Source organism: Furipterus horrens, unplaced genomic scaffold, assembly GCF_987537825.1.
Source record: "Furipterus horrens unplaced genomic scaffold, mFurHor1.1.pri manual_scaffold_11, whole genome shotgun sequence".
Classification (NCBI taxonomy): domain Eukaryota; kingdom Metazoa; phylum Chordata; class Mammalia; order Chiroptera; family Furipteridae; genus Furipterus; species Furipterus horrens.
In genome coordinates this window covers 87,704,410-87,721,041 of record NW_028327181.1, presented here as the reverse complement: position 1 = coordinate 87,721,041, position 16,632 = coordinate 87,704,410, and the positions used below count along the sequence as shown (strand labels likewise).

The 16,632-nt window shown below is 40.4% G+C and overlaps 1 long non-coding RNA gene across 2 annotated transcripts in view; it reads left to right on the top strand.

Annotated features, from left to right (window-relative positions):
- Positions 1 to 16,559, top strand: part of LOC149998751 (uncharacterized) — a 31,227-nt gene extending 14,668 nt beyond the window's left edge. The window contains exons 7-8 of one of the 2 annotated variants that reach the window (XR_016514112.1): positions 12,850 to 12,921; positions 16,494 to 16,559. This is a non-coding gene — a long non-coding RNA (uncharacterized LOC149998751). Of the gene's footprint in view, positions 1 to 5,249; positions 5,410 to 12,849; positions 12,922 to 16,493 lie in introns of those variants that run through there. The other variant, XR_016514111.1, reaches the window with a different exon arrangement.
- The last annotated feature ends 73 nt before the right edge of the window (positions 16,560 to 16,632 follow it).

The window sequence follows — 16,632 nt, the reverse complement described above, 5'->3', positions numbered from 1 at the left end:
AGTGTAATTGTTTATATTTTCCTAAACACATTGATTCTGAAATGCTGGGCAAATAAAATTAGAGATTTTAGTCTTAAAATATATGAAATATAACATTCGCATAATGTCTTACTAATAGTTTAAGGCAGTTATGTAAGTTTTGATTAATAAGTGCAAATTAGCCCTGGCTGGTGTGGCTCAGTGGATTGAGTGCCAGCCTGTGAACCAAAGGGTTGTCAGTTCGATTTGCAGTCAGGGCATATGCCTGGGTTGCAGGCCAGGTGCACAGTTGTGGGTGTACGAGAGGCAACCACACTTTGATGTTTCTCTCTCTTTCTTCCTCTCTTCCTCTCTCCCTAAAAATCAATCAATCAATTAATAAATAAATAATCTTTTAAAAAAGTGCAAATTGGCAGTTATAAAAATAGTCATGATGTTATAAAGTACAGTATAGGGAATATAGTTTTTTGGGGGGGTCCCCCTCCTCTGTTCTTGTCCCACTCTCAAGAATTCAGGCGAGAGACAACGTGTGTAGTGGAAGTAGCAAGTTTATTTATGAAATACACTTGAGCACAAAGCTGCAAGTGGGCACCCAGCTAGTCTGAGTGTACTGCCCATTGGGGTTTTAGGGGTTTTCTGCTCGTAGCCAGTTTCTAGGTTTCCCCTCCTCCCATCTTCAGACCTTGGGATTAATATACAGTTTAAAAGCCTTTTCCAGATAGTGGAAATGATACAGAAAGAATTTCAAGGGCTCCCCTCCTGTGCTCTCATGTTTTTCCTTGTGATTTCTGGAACACCTGGCAATCTTACTGCACCAGACTCAGGACTGCTGAGTTAATGGGTGAGACATGTCTCCCTCCCACTCCCTGCCTTGATTGGCTATCCTGCCAAACAGATCCCTAGAAAATAATTGATTCGATTAATTGCATCATTTTTGCATTTGTGGTATATGATATGTAATAAATTTTATTTATGTTTTAAAATTAACTGACCTCATCCGGGGCTCTTCAAATTCCTCCTCTCTGGTGGTTTGTGGATCATCTACCGATAGCACAACTCCCTGGGGGCATGGTTCAAAATATGCAGATTCTGTTCTGCCAGCTCCAAACTGTGAGTTAATTGTGGGCTCTGGCTGAGAAATTTTTATTTGTAAAGGTAGTAAGTAATCCTTTCATCTGCTAAAGATTAAGAAAAGTTCCAAAGTATATACCATTTTCGGTTAACTTTCTTTTAAGTTGCTCAGTCGTTTATTATTATTTCAAAGCAATTTTAATTATGCTATTAGAGTTGTCCCAATTTTTTCCCTTTGCCCCCCTCCACCTGGTACACCCCTTCCCTCAAGCAATCACCCCGCTTAGTGCATGTCCATAGGTCATGCACTTATGTTCTTCAGCCTCTCCATTTCTTTAATATTCTTAACATCCTACTGTGTATTTTGTATCTACGAATTATGCTTCTTAATCCCTGCGCCTTTTCCCCCATTCTCCCTCTTCCCCCTCCCTGCTGATAACCCTCCATATGACCCACATATCTATGATTCTATTCATGTTCTAGTTGCTTGCTTAGTTTGTTTTTGTTTTTCTCTTTTTAGATTCAGTTGTTGATAGTTGTGAGTTTGTTGTCATTTTACTGTTCATAGTTTTGATCTTTTTCTTAAATAAGTCCCTTTAACATTTTATATAATAAGGGCTTGGTGATGATGAACTCCTTTGACTTTACCTTCTCTGGGGAGCACTTCATCTGCCCTTCCATTCTAAATGATAGCTTTGCTGGATAGAGGAATCTTGGTTGTAGGCCCTTGCTTTTCATCACTTTGAATACTTCTTACCAGTCTCTTCTTGCCTGCAAAGTTTCTTTTGAGAAGGCAGCTGATAGTCTTATGGGAACTACTTTGTAGGGAACTCTCATCTTCTCCTTTGCTGCTTTTAAGATTCTTTATCTTTCACTGTTGGCATTTTAATTATGATGTGTCTTGGTGTTGTCCTCTTTGGGTCCAACTTGTTTGGGACTCTATTGGCTGTTTATTTCTTCCTTATGTTCCAAATCATTGATTTGAACCCTGGCTTCCTTCCCTTCACTGTTGGTCCCCTGTAGGTTTTTCTTTATTTCACTTAGTGTAGCCTTCATTTATTTCCTTATTTATTTGCCATGCTCAATGAATTGTCTGAGCATCCTTATCACCAGTGTTTTGAATTCTGCATCTGATAGGTTGGCTATCTTTGTTTCACTTTGTTCTTTTCGTGGAGTTTTGTTCTGTTTTTTCATTTGGGCCATATTTCTTTGTTTACTCAACTTGGCAGCCTCCCTGTGTTTTTTTCTGTGTATTAGGTAGAGCTGCTTTAATTCCCTGTCTTGGAGCACCTGTTACATTGTAAGGGGCAGAGTGTTAGGTACTGACCAGGGCGGGGCAACCTGTTCCACTGCTTTGTGGCGTTGTATGTTGGGCAGGGGTCTGAGATGGAACAATGCTACTTGCTCAGCACTCGCCCTGTTTCCAGTCACTTCACTCACTTTCCATATATGACTGGTGCCCCTCTAGCTGTTGCCCTGGTGATGGTTCCCTGAGCAGGTGGGTTTGAGTGCTTTCTAGGACTGTGGTGGCCCTCTGAACAGACAGACATGGGTGCTTTCTTCTCCCTCACACCCCCAAACTCACTGGTTTCCACAGCCAGAAGCTATGAGGCTTTATTTTCCCAGCACTGGGAACCTGCACTTCAGGGTCTGGCCTGGGGCTGGGATCACTCCCCAGGTGTCCCTCCCAGCTTCTATCCACCACATGTGAGTGTGGGACCACCCGTTCCACCAGCCGCCACCACTGCCTTGCTGCTCCCTTGCCACTGCCACACCGTGTCCTCTTCACCCCACCTTCCCATTTCTGCCGCTCCTACCGAGCTGGATGAATATTTACTCTTTAAATTCTTAGTTGTTAGACTTCCATACAGTCTGATTTTCTGGCAGTTCTGGTTGTTCTTTGTTTTGAGGTTAGTTGTGATCCTTCTTATGGTTGTGCAAGGAGGTGAAGCGTGTCTACCTATGCCTCCATTTTGGCCAGACATGTGAGCTAACTTTTTATCAATCGAGAGATGAGAGAAGATTTCTCATGTGCACTCATCACTGGAGTTCAAAACCATTCCTGAGGGGTAGTTGGAGTCTATTAATTTCCTCAAACTGCTGTAACAAAGTACCATAAACTTGGCTTAAACAACAGAAATTTATCCTCTCACAGTTTTGGTGTATAGAAGTCCAAAATTGAAATGTTGCAGTCCAATGTTTGTGTCCCTCTCCCTCAAATTCATATGTTGAAACCTGACCACCCAACGCAATAGTATTATTTCTTTTGGCAAGTAATTAGGGTTAGACGAGATCATGAGTGTGAAGCTAACATTTACTTCCCTTTGAAGGTCTAGCAAATAATATTTAGGACTGTTAGCTGTGCATATACTGAGATTGCAATTTGTGGTTGGGTTTACTTTAAAAAGCACACATGACATTTTATTTTTCTTAACGACATTCAGTCTACCTTGTATATACCTTGTCCTATCTTTACATGAAATTAAGGATTCTACATCCTTATGTTAATTTATGTCCCCTACATTTTTAGCAAAATGTTTTGCATGTAGCAGTAGCAGGTGCTCATCAAAGACTGGTTGGATAAATGATTGTTAGTAGGTGATAACTTGTAATAGATGAAGTTTTGATCATTCTTCTGTGAGTGCCATAATTCTAAATATTTTGGATTTGAGAAACTAAAACTTTATCTAATTAGATTTTATAGGCAATTCGACCAGTGAATGTTTTGAGTAGCAGACTTAATATACTTTGAGTTGCTATTTCATGTTGCTTGCCAGGCATTTTTGTTCATTGGATGTGGTGTTAACTTGTTGGATGTCTACCTTTGTGAGACATAGTATTCCTCAAGATTAAAATAAAGGGATAATACACTTCGTGTTCTCAACTTTTAGAATATGTCCACTTGCCAAATTGAGTAACAGTGCATGACAGTGAGTTGTCTAGGCTAAACAGCAGTTTCATTAGTTTTTTGTTTTTGTTTTTTTGTGACGTGTATTTCCAGACAATAAAGGCTGGGAAGAAGGCTGTCAGGCAAATGTGCATATGTGTGTATGCTTTGTAAGTAAAAACATTCTAGGGCTGGTTTAAGATACTCCAAAAGCACATAAACAAATGTGGTTGGTGGATTGGAATCCTGCTATGGTGTCAAGGCTAAAAGACTAATATCCTTTATTGGTACTTTATATTCATTCTATAGACTAGAATGATGGTTTAAGTACTAACATACTAAATTCCTAGTATAAGAAATAACTCATTCCTCTAGTCATCTATTGAGTACTTTGTAGCTAATATAGCTGTTGATGGTGCAAAGACATTGGCTGATGTCACTAGCTTAATTTTCTAAAATTATATATTTAAAAAGGCTTATTCACTGGAGATTAAGTGTTTTCCTTTTTTGGAGAAAACTTTAAATGGGTATGTAAAGTACTCCGATGACATTACTGTATGGCTGCCACCTTGTTAATACAAAATCAGAGTCATCTTGCTTTGCATAAGCTAGAGGTACTTGACTGAATAAGGCTTTTATTTATTTTTCTTGTTAAAATTCAAAGTTATTTCAGCCTATAGGTTTTATGACCTATTTTTCCAGTACCTTGAGAAGGCTGGTCTAGAAAACCTATTTAGAATAGCTATTTAGTCTGAAATCAAGCATTTGCTAATTAAAGAAAAATTAACTCATAGTTGAAATAGAATAGTTCTTGCATTTCACTTGTGTGAGCCTGCTGAGAATACTTATGTGGACTTTTGAATTTGGAACCTCTGATGGCTACAGAAACAAAAGCTCTGTTGTCGTCCTGTCCTGGGCTTGAAGAAGCCTGTCTTCCTTTGAATTATGTGAGGAAGGGATTCCATACTGATGCTAAATTTTCAGAAACCTAATTCTAGCAAGAGAGTCATCGCTGCATGAGGCCAATCCTGGAATCAGTTTCCTTTAGAAACCAGTACTATGTGCTAGACACTGGGAATAAGATGCAGCTCTTCTCTCTTGGAGTTTATGGGCCAGACGTTGTGCCAGACAGTAATTTATAAAATAAAATATAAAAAGGCTGTGAGGGAAACTGGGAAAATTGGTTTTTGGAATCTGGATGCATCGCTCCTCGCACAAAGCCTGGGTTCTGTTAGTGAGGAAGAAGGAGAGCTGTGCAGGCTACAGGAACATAGTCCACATTATAACTGAGACCCCTCTTTTTTGTTCATAGCTGGCTCACCCTAGAAGCCCAACTCAAATTCTGCCCCTTTCTACAAGCAGCTTTGATGAACAAAACTGATGCCAACGCTGTCCGACTCCCTGTGATCATCCGTAAAATATGCTGATAAAATCACCTCACTCCTTTTTAAGAAATGTAGTACGTGTAATTATTCTAATATGTAATTCCATTTAAAGAATTACAGTATGTAAGGAGCCCATGTATACTGTGGTATAAAGTGGGTGTTTGGATATTTTCTAGTTTGCATGATCAGGAAGAGAACAGAATGGAAAATACAATCTCCAAAGCAGTGTTTATCCTGGAACTACTCAATTGAGGCTAGAGAGGTTGTTCAAATTTAACTATAATTCTAATTTGTATTCTGTAGGTGCAGTTATAACCTTCAGATAATAAGCTAGTTCTCATTCATCTTGGGTATTTTTACCCTGTAAAGCCTGTAAAGGTCATGCATTCATTAAGTACTATGAACTTGATCAATTAAAAAGACCTGCTGGATTTGATTTCTGTTCATTATAAACAGTTAAGAGGTGAGACCATCCTCCATCGAAACCCAACTATTTTCCAGGAGATTTGGAAGCAAAAGATCTAATGTGACCTTAAAAATTAGAATGTGTAACTTTTAGTATATTAGATAGGTAGTGATATCTGACTCACTGAATTCTGAGATATTTGTTATTTTGATGTCTGCTGTCCACATTCATACAGCTAAATATAAATTTCATGATGACTCAACACGAACCTTGTATTTTCCACAGTACCCCGTGAAGGATTCTTCAAGTCCTATAGAAGGTTCACTGTAAGGCCTGATACCCTGTCCTCAATACCCTGTTGTTTCAATAACAGTAGTAATGCATACCTAACTGTATTTGTTTTCTTTCCTGCCAGTCCAGGGTTGCCAGATTTAGTAAACACAAAAATGTAACACCCAATCAAATTTGAAATTTAGATAAATAACAATGAATTTTGAATATAATATGTTCCATTAAACAATGAACAAACCTCTTTTTTTGTATAATTGTGTCCCAAATATTACATGGGACATGTAACAAAATGTATTGTTTCCTGAAATTCAAATTTGACTGGAAATTCTACATTTTATTTGGCGACCCTGTCGGTCAGTCCCCTGCAAAGTTGCCAAGTATTTCTGGGAGCCCTCAGCGTGTCAGACTCACCTGCTTAGCAGTGGGTGTCATTGTAGCTTCAACCGGGCCCAGCACCGATGCTCTCAGTGCCTTGGAGGGAGGGGAGCGCTCGTTAGCGTGAATGTGCCTGGATGGGCCGGACCAGCTTTAATGCTGTAACCCCCACTGCAGTTCCGGGAATAAGGCCAACAGTTTTTCATGGATAGTCACCAAGGGATTTCACATATTCACTGCACTTTTTAGCCTGCGAGGAAGCAGCTACATACATGATATCCATGAAATATCTCTGGTAAGCTGAGGCTAAAAAGTTATTTTAGCAATTTCCCAGATGAATGTTGCTTTGAGGTGCCAAATAGTGTTATAAAAGTTACCAGACTGGGAAGCAGACCTGGGGACACTTTTGTTTTTATGACACCCACATTTATGTCTACAACACACTTATAGATAAAAATTCAACAGATAATAAAGTTAAGAAACATGTGCTTCCAGTAAGTTTTTTAAAACCTGCTAGCTGCATTTATATTACATGTGAGTAAAAAGAATGATTACCGAGAATAAAGCAGTTGAATATTTGTACAAACTATTTTATGAGGCATTCATAGTGTTTCTAATGTTAGTAAACCACTGTGTATTATATCAATTTAATTTAAATGATTTGATCATTCTTGTGGAATAAAGGTTCATTAAAAATGTTATAGAAATACTGTAGATAAATATTTGTAAAGCTGCTATTGCCATTGTGCCAGTATTAAAATGTATTCTACCTTGGATCACTTAATAATTTTTATGACATATTTTATATTGTACCTATTTGAGAATCCTGTAAATGCTATGGCTTCATTAAACTGTTGCTGATCATATGCTCCCATTGTTTATCCTGAGACTAAATGACAACCAGAGAACATAAACTACCAAGGTGTATCTGGTTATGTTTTTAGATAAAGAGCAATAATAAAAAACCCTTGATTTTTTTTCTTTTTTAATGTTTTCACTACAACTATAGCACATCCAGAAAGGTATATAATACAAATATATAAATTAATGAAGCATAAAGCAAACACCCATTTAACCATCAAGAAAGAGGCATTATAAATGTCTTTAGAAGCCCTGTCTCCCTCCCCTATTATAACCTTTCCTCTAAACTAATTATTGATATACTTGTTACAATACATAGTTCTTGCTTTTGCCCTCTAAGAATGCATCCCTAAATGCTATGGTTTGTTTTGTTTGCTTCTGAACTCTACATTAATAAAACCATACATTATATATTCTTCTGTCTTCTTTCAATCAACATTTATTTTTTAAGATTCAACCATGTCATTGTTCAGTACTATTGGGTTGGTCAAAAAGTCTATTTAGATTTTTCCATAAAATAAAAGACACATTTTTAACTTTCACCAGTAATTTTGTTGACTTGGATATTTGAGTATGTGAACTACCTCCTGCTATTGACTTCTATAGGGTAGAGGCCAGGGGTGCTGCTAAACTTCTTTCAATGCATAAGATAACCCCACAGCCAAGAATTCTTTGGCTCAAATGTCAACAGTACCAAGAAACTTTGCAAACCACTTTTGACATGTTCGATCAGTCACAGCCCCTTCTCCACACACTACGCAATTTAAAAAATATTTCAGTTGCATTTTTTTACCTATTTTGCAGTAATAAAGCATATGTGCTCAAAATGTTGTGTATTTTCTATCTTTAGTATTAAAATGACTGCACAAAAGTTCACTGATTTTGCAGGGCTGCCAACTTGTTAATACAAAATCAAAATCATCTAGCCTTGCTTAAGCTAGAGGTACTTGGCTGAATAAGGCTTTTATTTATTTTTCTTGTTAAAATTCAAAGTTATTTCAGCCTATAGGTTTTATGATATACTTTGCCAATATCTTGAGAAGGCTGGTCTAGAAAACCTATTTAGAATAGGTATTTAGTAAAGTACTGTCAGCACCTTGAAATCAAGCATTTGCTAATTAAAGAAAAATTAACTTGTAGTTGAAATAGAATAGTTCTTGCATTTACCTTGTGTGAGCCTGATGGGAATACTTATGTGGAATTTTGAATTTGGAACCTCTGATGGCTACAGAAACAAAAGCTCTGTTGTCGTCCTGTCCTGGGCTTGAAGAAGCCTGTCTTCCTTTGAATTATGTGAGGAAGGGATTCCATACTGATGCTAAATTTTCAGAAACCTGATTCTAGCATGAGAGCCATTGCTATATGAGGGCAATCCTGGAATCAGTTCCACTTTGAAACCAGTACTATGTGCTAGACACTGGGAATAAGATGCTGCTCCTTCTCTCTTGGATTTATGTGCCAGAGGTTGTGCCAGGCAGTAAACAAGGAGTGAAGTAAAATAGAATATAAAAGGGCTGTGAGGGAAGCAAACTGGGTGCTAGTTACAGTGTCTGAAGAAAATGACTTAACGTGCCGGCTTTCACACCGGAGTGTCTTCTCCACGTGTGCGCACAGGGCAGACCTCTGAAAGGGCCGTCCTTACTTTGCTAGATCAATGGCTGTGTTGAGCCAAGTGGGAGGGGCACCTTTCCCCAACCATTGTAAAGCATTGTTTACTGGGTTTCAGACCCTGTTTCCCAGAGTGCATTGCTCACTGTCAAACCCCATCTGCAGAAATTTTGGAGTCATCCCTGACTCAGTGGTAGCCCCCACCTAACAGAGTGGCAAGTGAAGAACCAGACGTGGATTCTGAGAATTTCCAGGAAGTGACAACATTTTAGAACTATAAAGTGTGTCCCCTTCCCAGCCACCCACACTGGTGTTTATTCTGCAGGCCAGCTACTTTTCTGAGAGCAGTGTAGCCAAAGGGAGGACGAATGTCACTCAGATTTCAGCTTTAAGGGGGAGTTCAGGTTGCAGGAGCTTGACCAGCACCTGGGCATTTCCTGGGGTGCCAGGCCCTGTGGCTTCCTTGGGAAGCTCTGCATGCAGCACGCACGCCTGCCCCGCAACTTCCCACCCTCTTTACCGCCCGCGTCCCACCACCCCTGGCTGCTGGAGTCCGTGGTCACCCAGGTGTGCAGCCCAATCCTGCCTCACTGTGAGGGGCAAGGGGAGGCCCGTCAGGAGGGAGCTGTCCCCTCTGCAGGGAAAAGGACCCTGATTCTGGAGAAAAAGGCTCGCTCTCCTGTAGTACTCTCACCCCAGACTAATATAACTGCCTAAGTAAAGGTTGGAACCTGAGGCGGGGGAGGGGTGCTTTGTGCTAAGGGGCACGTGCATGATATGGCTGCCAACTGTGACACAGCTGCCAACTGTGACACCGCTGCCAATTGTGACACGGCTGCAAATTGTAGGCTCCTGCTCAGTGCGTGTGCCTGCACCTCATTTGTCTGGGTCTCATTGCGTTGCCCCAGACCCCCTGACCCCCACTCCAGATCGCTCACTGTGCCCTGGGCCCCCAGGTCACTCACTGTGCCCCAGCCCCTCCGGGTCACTCCTTGTGCCCCAGCTTTCCTGGGTTGCTCATTGTGTCTCCCGGACCTCTGTTAGCATGTCCGGGCTGCACCTCTGGGCCCCATTGATTTTTTGGCAGCTATTGTGGCTGCTGGCCGAACCATCGCCAACGGAGATCCGAGCTCAGGAGCCAGAAGCCCCTGAGACGAGAGACCCTCCTGAGGTGGAGCAAGAGAGCTCAGCTCTGCTCCAATGGCCTCTTTACCCAGGAGACAATGCAGAACCTTCCACAGGCCTGCAGAAGTCTCCATCTCAGCCTCCCAAGCCAAATACCTATTTTAGAGTGACAGGTCGGCCTTTGGACCTGGAGCTAACTGTGCAGCCAGAGGCTACTGTGGAGGCTGAACGTCCGACACCGACACCGCTGCAGCAGACCACCGCTCCTCCGAAACACCCTGAGGCGATGCTTCCAGGTCCAGAGACTGTTCAGCCCCAGCAGCCACCCTGGTCTGAGCAGTTTCTCAGGGCCCATCAAGCAGTGTCATCTGAGGTCGGTCCTCCAATGCCTGAACAGAAGGCCGTCATCCATATATGTGAGATCTGTTCCTGCCGAAACGAGACGCTGTCTTGTTCTGGTCTCGGTCCAACGCAGGCGCTCCACAGAGTGCCTGTGCCAGACCCCGACACGTACAAGGACATCTTCACCACCTTGTAAGAACTGCCTTTCTTCCTTTGTTCTCCGCAACCTGCCTGACCTGCCAGCCTTCTCCTCCTGGTCTCCCTGGGCCGTCCTCAGCTTCTCAAACCCACACTGACTACTTCCTGCTTTTATATTTTGTTTGTCATCTGTTCCTTATCTTCATTCCCCTTCTCACCATTGTTTCCTCCTCTGCATGTGTCCTTACTGGTTTTTCTTTAGCCCCATCGCTTCATTCCTTAACCCTCTACTCCCCTCCCACTTCTATGCCATCCTCTTTACAGCTTCGTGGCCCTCTCCGAATCTCATTGGTGGTGATACAACAAATTGGTTAAGAGAAGAGACTCTAGAGCCAGAGTGCCCGAGTTTGAATGCAGTTATGCCATATATTAGTGTTTGGGTTCAATTTCATCATCTGTAAAGTCAAGATTATGTTAGTTACCATCTCTTAGGATTGTTGTGAGATTTAGATGAGTTCACCTATGTCAGTGCCTATCATATATCCAGTTATACCCAGAACTCACATTTGCCACCTGGCTTTCTAAATATATCACCCATTCTGTGTCCAGCCAGGGCTAAGTACTATGGGAACCACAGAAGTATGACATTGTCTATGAAACATGACAATGACAGGTGGGAAGAAAGGGAATATGACTAAAAAGGGAGATGATATATAGTTAAGTACTAAAAAAGATACAGACCAGAGGTGGTATAATTCAGCAGAATCGGTAGTCACTGGCCTATGGAAGTCGGAAGACTGCATGGTTAAGCTATAACTTTAACTGGGACTTAAAGGTGCCTGTGGTTTGTTACATCGAGGAGAAATAATGCGTACAGTCTTGGCAACAGCATGGCTGCAGGAACGACCAGGACTTATTAGGCTAGTCTTGCTGTCAAGAATTGGTTTAGGAAGCGGTGAAAAATATGATTATGAAAAACTTTGGCTCTAGGAGTTTGGAAGTTGCACTGAGACTGGGAGAGCCCCTGAATGTTTTCAAGTGAGAGAGACAGGTGATTAAAATAAGAGGGTTATTTTAAATTCCATATGTAGAGTGATCTCAAGAGGAAAGCTTGATTCAGGGAGACCGGTAGAATACTTGAGCAAAATCTAGCAGTAAAGCAAGAAGAGTGGTTGTGATAGGAGGAGAAAGAACATCCTGGGAACAGTGTAAAGAAAAACTGACAGGCTGTAGTAACTGGCTGGAGTTGGGGAATGGGGTGTACAGGAAAGATAAAAATCAAATACGACCCTGTAAAGTTTCTGTCCTGGGTGATGAGGAGAACCACAGTGGTGTACGAGGTGGACAAAGAGCATTTGGAGAGGAGAGCCAGACTGAAGGAGACGAGTTCAGACTGGGCAGTTTTTATTGGGGAGCCGAAAGCAACCAAAGGTTTCTGGTTGGGTGGAAGTGTCCACTGTGCAGAGGGACAGACAGGGACCTGTTTGACTTTTCTCACCTTCCTGGGAAACGCGCATATAAACTGGACAGGTAAGTTGTCGCTGAGGATGAGGACGAAGCTAAAGGTGAAGATTCAAAGTTACCCACGGAGTTAGTGATTGAGAGTGAACCTCGGGAATTTCACAGATTCTTTTAAACGCTTGTAATTCATGGGTACAGCCTCCCTGTGTTGTTGGTGTTGGTGTTAAAGTCACGGAAACACACAGGATAAATGTGAAAATCCCACACAGCACTTCCCGCCACTCCTGTTACCACTTTGGCATGTGTCTGTTCTTGCAATCTCTCTCTCTTTTTCTTCTTTTCCTTTTCTTTTGCAGTTTCCCCCCTAAAGAGGTAATACTTTACTCCTTGCTCAGTGATTTGTGCTTTCCCTTGTCACATATGTCTGTCAGATCTTTCCATATCAGTCCTTCTCATTTCTAATTGCCCTTATCTTTCTAACACCTGGAAAGATTCCCACAGAGGGCACTGACCCAAAGTTTTGCTGTGGCCTGGCTGACGCAAGGTTTCTTTGTGTTAATTTGCTGATAATGATACATTTTTGGTATTTTTCTGTGGAATTATTATTTTTGTATTCGTTTGTACAAGGAGTCATTTTAGACACAGGTGGTTTTGGAGAAAATGCATTCAAAGTAATCAACTGGCAACACCTAGCCAAATAAGAAATTGAGGTTCTGAGGAGATGCCTCATGGTTTGTGCCAGGGGCCCCACATTATGTCTTTATTAATTTGTGCAGACTGGGAAAGCTGATAGCTGTGGAAATTAGAAAGCTGGTATTTTCTTCATTTGATTAATCCCCACAAGGTTGCCATGACTGTTTTAATTACTCTGTTTGTTCTTTTCCTGCCTATTTAAAGATACTAACTGTGTTTCTTTGCAGCGATTTAAAAGGCAACTCTATTTCTCACCTTGATAAGGACTCATGGAGGTTCTTCCATGTAACTGAGAAACTGTGAGTATATTCTCTCCAAAAATGTATACAAACAAACAAACAAACAAACAAGCAAACCTGACTGCATTGTAAGGTCCTTCTTGGTCCCCAATTTTGAGGTCATTAGCTCTGAGAAAAGGTATTCACCTCCATATCATAAATCAACCTCTATTGATTCCAAGTCTGTGTTTATTTAAAAAATTAAATTGGCAGGCTCTCTTTAAAATGAGTCAATTTAACCTTATTCTTCACTGTAACAAGTAATACATGTTTATATTCTCAGTATATAAAAATGAAATACAGGCATAGTGAAACCTTCGCTTCTGCCCTCGTCCCCCACCCTTAAGGTGAGGCTGTTCTGAGCTGTTTACTGTGTGCCCTTGCAGACCTTTCCCCGGGCCTTTGCCTACATACTGATAGCACAATAGGCATGTTGTGTGATTTTCTTTTTTTTTTTTACATAAATGGTAACAACTCGGTCCTTCCACCTCTTGCTATGTCTTAGATTTGTTTCCTTCCTGGTTAACCAATTCATTTAAACTCCTGCATAATATTCTACAGGATGGGTGTGTTACAGTTAAAAATCCCCCTATTGGTGGATGTTTAGATTATGTCTAGTTTTCCTGTTGCATGTATTGCTGCAACGAACATTCTTGTACATGCATCTTTGTGAACATGGACAGGCTTTCTGCAGAATAGACATTTAGGAATGGAGTTGTTGGGGCGAAGAGTATACTGATATAACATTTTGACTGCCCTCAAAGAAGTTGTGCCAACTTATGCTCCAGGCAGTAGTAGGCCACGACAACATTCATTTCCAGCACTGATAGTCTCCATTTTTTGGCTGATGTAATGAGTGAATAAAAGGGGTCCCATCTGAATTTGAATTTTTCTGGTTACTTGTAAATTTAACTGGAGAGTATCATGCTTTGTGAAATAAACCAGGTGGTGAAAGAAGAATACCATATTATCTCACTTCATACAGGAATCTAATGAGAAAACAAACCAATGAGCAAAGTAGAACCAGAGACATGGAAACAAGGAACAGGCTGACAGTGACCAGAGGAGAGGGGAGAGGGGAAAAGGGGGGAAAGAAGGGGAAGGGTCTAGTGACGAAACTAGTGTAAATGACCCATGGACATGGACAAGAGGGAGGGGGTTGTCTGTGGGAGAGGGCTGGGGGTGGGCAGGGCAGGGGAGAGCAATGAGGGGAAAAATGGGGACAATTGTAAGAGAACAACAATTTTAAGAAATCTTTAAATATTGAACATTTATATTTCTTCTCTGACTTTGCCCTGTCCTTTTTTGCCTATTTCTCTTTTATCTTTTTTAAATCAATTTGTAGAAAAGTCAGTTTGGCTACACAGGTAGTTTGGGAAAAAATATTTACATTCAAAGTAATTAACTGGCATTTTTTATGACAAGTTTGTGTGTCATATTATTAGGTCAACTCGAACAGATGTCATAAACAACCTCTGAGTTAATAATAAGAGACCAAATAGCCATAGTAATCTAAAAACAGGGTTTACGATCACCCTCTAAGATATCTTATTGGTAACGAAAAATGCTAGAACCAAGCAGGTGTTTTTCTTTTTTTTAACTTATGAATTTCTTTGAAATTATATATAGTTTATATTTTCCATGATAGAGTCTGAATTGGAAATTTTATTTCCCAAACTTGTAAGAAAAATGAAAGTCATTTAGCACAAGAAATAAATAAGATTAGTTTTCTTTAAGGAGTAGAGAGAACGGAGTAGTCTGAAAGATGGTGTAGGAGAAAAAACTTTGGATTGTGTAACTATATACCTATGTATGGAATTTTGAGCCATAAGAAATATACATTGCACATTTTTTAAGTTAAAAATTAAACATTCGTTTTTTTAAATAACATGTGTTTGGGATCTGATAGACAATAGCATGAATCTGGGAAGTGTTGAAGATTTCTAAGTCAGCTTGAGATCTCTACCTTATGAGGGAGAGGTCTCTAACTTAGGGTCAATAGACCCCCCAGAGCAGGATTTCTTTGCCTTCTTGTTTTTTCCTTTAGTCTCTTTGGTGATTGGCAGAAGCCTCTGTTCTTGGGGACTATGTTTTTAAATGAAATAGAAAAACAATAAAAAATAAATTTAAAAAATATATAAGAAAATAAAGGAAAACTATTACTGAAAAAAGTTTTCAAATATTTTTTAAAGCTATCGATATAGTCATAGATCTGCTTCTCTTAACATACTAAGAAACGAGCTATAGTGGTAGATCTAATAACTGGTTATAGTTTCTAAGTAGTGATGTGAATGACATCTGCAACAAATGTGTGATTTGAAAATACGCATACAGTTTTAAGTGATTTAGGGAGGTACCATTTTTTCCAATGTTTTATATTTATGAAAAAGGTTTACTATAAACATTGTTGGACATGGCAGCTTTTTTGCTTTTTCTTTTTGGACCATTTCTATGGAAATATGAAAGCGTTACCTAAGGGAGGTGAGAAAACAGTGAATCAGAGCATCACCCCTGACCATTCCCCCTGCATACACATTCTGACCATCACTGCTGTTCCCTATAATGTGGTGAATTTCAAGTTGAGGCCAAGGTCTTTGATGCCTTTTTAGGACTCCAAGACTTGTTTGTTGGAATTAAAGTCTTTGTGTTTTCATTTTCATGTTTTTTTTAAAAATGTAACTATATCTGTGTCATCTGAACTACCTTATAACTGAGAACAGTCCCTGATCTTAGTTGTTGAGTTTCTGGGCCATAATATTTTGCCATATGCTATGAGTAAAGAATTAAGCTTTGGGGTAGAATGATGCTACAAGATGCGGTTATAAAAATATGTAGCCAACAGACACTGAGGGAAAGCAGAATGTTTCAAATGCTGAACTTGATGGAAATAGCTTCACAAGGCGACACAGCATGTTCTCCAGTCTCCAAGGCTCCTGAAGAGGGCACCACCTAATGTCATGTGCAAGGAGCGCGGAGTCTCCTGCAAGAGACACCCACGTTGACGTTCGGCAGAGCTGCTTCCGAACTGGCTCTCTACCACTCCCTCGCTCCGTTCTTGGAGGCACTGGCCCTGTGCCTTTCTGCTCCTCACATGTAGGAAATGAGTGAAACTCCCCTCACTCCCACCCCTAACCCCAAGCATGTCCCTCGTCGTTACTGAGAGACTAGATAAAGCAAAGGCCTTCACATTCCTTGGGCAGACCAGGTGTCAGGCTTGTCTGTGGATCGTTCCCGTTCCCTTCCTCTTCCATTATGGAGAATTCTGGCCAGATCGCTCAGTTTTCTAATTTATTCAACTGTCATTTCTGCTGCGCATACACTGAACATTGTTTTTATGAATGACAACACTCCATTTGTATAAGGCTGAGTTCATTCTTTTCAGTGGATGTGCTGACTGCTTACAGCTCTCTGAGGATATTAATTGTGCTATCCTGAAATCCTCTTGTGCTTCCTCCGTTAACTCCGTTTCATTGGCTGTAAACTCTTATGTTTGTTTTCGTTTTCCGTCCAGGTTTCTCCATATATATTTCTGTATAGTAAATAATTGTAGTTATTTTGCCTTTTGATCCAGAAATAACTTTTTTATTTTTCAGAATCCTGAGTAACAACAAGTTAAAAGAAATTGATAAGGACTCATTTCGACGTCTTTTATTCCTCAAGTCTTTGTAAGTTAATTGTTTTTATTTATAATTTTTTAGTTATATTATCTATAAGATACATAGGGGTTCAAAT